The sequence below is a fragment of the Phaseolus vulgaris genome, chromosome 10 (genome assembly GCF_051622355.1).
Source record: "Phaseolus vulgaris cultivar YP4 chromosome 10, ASM5162235v1, whole genome shotgun sequence".
In the NCBI taxonomy this organism is placed as follows: Eukaryota; Viridiplantae; Streptophyta; class Magnoliopsida; order Fabales; family Fabaceae; genus Phaseolus; species Phaseolus vulgaris.
Window position 1 is genome coordinate 6,763,619 of NC_143507.1, and position 3,175 is coordinate 6,766,793.

Here is a 3,175-nt window from a genome sequence, read left to right on the forward strand (position 1 = left end):
AACATAGAGACAACGCTTTTGAAATTATTTTATATAATCATCCAACCAACGAGATGGGTCTAGACTCGTCGAGTTGTTGAGGATTTTCAACTCTTGGAATTAAGCATAAGAACGACACATTGGATCCCCGAGGCCATTTACTGTTGGCCGCAAAATCTTTCACCGCGACACCATATCCTTTTTAATGAAATTTTAACTAAATTTAATGAATCCAAAATAAAACCCATCACGGTCAGGACTCTTCGAACTGTCACAACTCCAAAATGCTGCCCTAATTTCTTCTTCGAAAAAGTTACCAATCAACATTTTGTTGTCATCCTTTGAAATAGTATTGATCCCAACATTGTCCAATTTGACCTAACAAGCATCGTTCCTGACAAACCTATCTTCAAAAAAAATCTCTAACCATGTCCTTGACCACATCCTTATCCTCACACCACCTACCATTAACAAAAACCCCATGTAACTCATTCCTTGCTCTCCTCCATTTAACTAACGAGTGAAAAAACTTTGTGTTAAGATCACCCTGTTTCAACCACTTTTGTCTTGCTTTTTGATGCATACTCTCCTCTTGCTTAAACAAAAGTTTGCTAAAGTCAGCTAAAAGAGACATTTTTCCTCTCTTTCTGACTCGTCTAAACCACATTCATCATCTCTTGCATCTAACTCATTAATCCTCTTTTGCAAGCCCTCACTTAACAAACTCTTAATTGCATTTAAAATAGATTGGTCAAAGCATTTAATGACTGGAACGTATTCAGTTAAAGCATTTAAAGCTCCGTCAAAGAAAACAGTTTTTCTGTTATGGTTTCAAAACAAACAATCGATTGTTTCCTCGAATCAATCGGTTGTTTTGTTACTTAACAGATTTCACCATTTAAAAACAGTTTTCAAACTTTCTCAAGACACGTAAGTGTAAACAATCGGTTGTTTCGACAAAACAATCGGTTGTTTCAACTTAGTTTGAAAAACATTTTACTTTGATAAAGATTGAGATGCTAATTGCTTGAGATTTAATCTAAGGGTGGATTACAACATTAAACTACCCCAGAACAAAGCTTAAACCAGCACAACAACACACAGCAAAGCAGAGGCTTCAACATCCTTCAACACACAGCAAAGCAGAACCGATTGTTTACACTTAGGTGTTTTGAGAAAGTTTGAAAACTGTTTTTAAATGGTGAAATCTGTTAAGTAACAAAACAACCGATTGATTTGAGGAAACAATCGATTGTTTGTTTTGAAACCATAATAGAAAAACCGTTTTCTTTGACTGAGCTTTAAATGCTTTAACTGAATACGCTCCAGTCATTAAATGCTTTGACCAATCTATTTTAAATGCAATTAAGAGTTTGTTAAGATTTTATAACAAACTATATTCTTGAATATATTCTGAAAAACTGTTTTTAAGGATTAAGAATCTTGAGACAAAGTTTTCAAGAACAACAACTAAGAGTTTTTCAACGAATTCTGAGATTGATCAAGGTGCTGGAATAGGATTCTACTTGTATTGATTTCAGATATTCATCTATAACAAGTGTAATCTTTGTAAACTGCTGAACAATTCGTTTGTGTGTTTTGCTGAGATTGGTTGTGTGTTCTTGAGGTGTTCAAGATCAGCAATCTTAGTGTTGGCCAAGGAGAGTGTGTTTCTTGAGGTTTTCAAGGTCACTCTCTTGGTTGTGGTGTAAGTGATCAAGTGGTGATTGCTTAGTGGATTTCCTCAGGGTTCTGAGAAGACTGGATGTAGCTCTGGGTTTGGAGTGAACCAGTATAAACAACTGTGTACAATTTCTCAATCCCTATTTCTTTAATTCAGTTTTGTGTTTTTGAGACTGGTATAAACAACTGATTGTTTCGCTAAAACAACTGATTGTTTCGCTAAAACAACCGATTGTTTTTCCAACTTTGTGCTTTTGCTGTTTTGTTTTGAAAAACTGAATCCTTAATCAAGGTTCTTTTGAAGAATTTTCATTCTAAGCTTAAAAATTTACTAAAATCTTTCTTAAACAATTCACCCCCCTCTCGTTTAAGGCCATATATTCTAACAGTTAACATCCTAAAAAACTTCTTTGTTCCAAACTTTTAAATTTGCTTTTAAGTTTTTTCAATTTTTCTTTGAAAATATACATTCCTCTTCATCGTGCGTACTCTAACACCTCCCTTTTTGTTGTTGATTCGTCTACCTCAATAATCTCCCCAACAAGAACCCTGATAATAACAAAACACTGACTACTCCAAAGCTGCATAGAGTTGCCTCTACAATTTATCCATGAAAATTCTCTTCAACCGCAAAAGATGTGTCCCAAGAAAAGACCGAAACAAGCATTCCATCGAACCATTTTTTGTTATCTTCAATAAATTTTCCAATTTAGTAGATTTTAATAGTAACATGTAATAATAAATTTTAATTTTAAGCCCAAATAAAATTGTAATAGCAAATCCAATTTAAATTCAAATTCTAAATTGAAATTCAATTTCAATTCCCTCAAAATTAAAATCCAAATTTCAATTTCAATTGTAATTCCAAACTAACATCAATATAACATGTGTTAATTAAGTTTAATTTCAAATTAAAACTCAAATTCAATTATAACACCTAAGAAACAATTGAATTTCAAATAAAAATGTCATTGGAATACAATATATGTTATCAAATGAAATTCCAATTTTATCTTTAACCTTTATAAGATTAAATTTCAAATGAAAATTCATTTTTAATAAGTTTGTATAGTTTATAATTTTAGTTCCAAAACAAACATTTCAAAATTATATTTTTAAACACATTATTTAAATACTATTTGAAAGAATAATATTGAAACCAGTATATATTAATATATTTAATAAAAAGAGAACAATAGGAAGTTGGCGTCGCCCGGACTCGAACCGGAGACCTTCGGTGTGTTAGACTGACGTGATAACCAACTACACCACGACACCATCTGTTCAATATTTTTACATTATTATATTTGACAAATAAACAAATGTTATAAATCTATAATGTACAAGCAAGTTGGTCTTTGATTGGGTAAATAAAATAATTAAAATTGTCAAAGTTAAAAACACGTGCCATTATATTTATTTAAGAATCAATTTTTTTAAGAACTTAATTTGTTTTTTTAATTTCATTGCATTATATGTTTTTAAAATTTTCATGTAAGTTTTATTTTAATAA

At 31.3% G+C, this 3,175-nt stretch overlaps 1 non-coding gene across 1 annotated transcript; it reads right to left on the bottom strand.

Moving 5' to 3' along the window:
- Nucleotides 1–2,866: 2,866 nt before the first annotated feature.
- Nucleotides 2,867–2,940, bottom strand: TRNAV-AAC (transfer RNA valine (anticodon AAC)). The gene has a single exon. It is a non-coding gene; the product is annotated as a tRNA-Val (tRNA).
- Nucleotides 2,941–3,175: the final 235 nt, after the last annotated feature.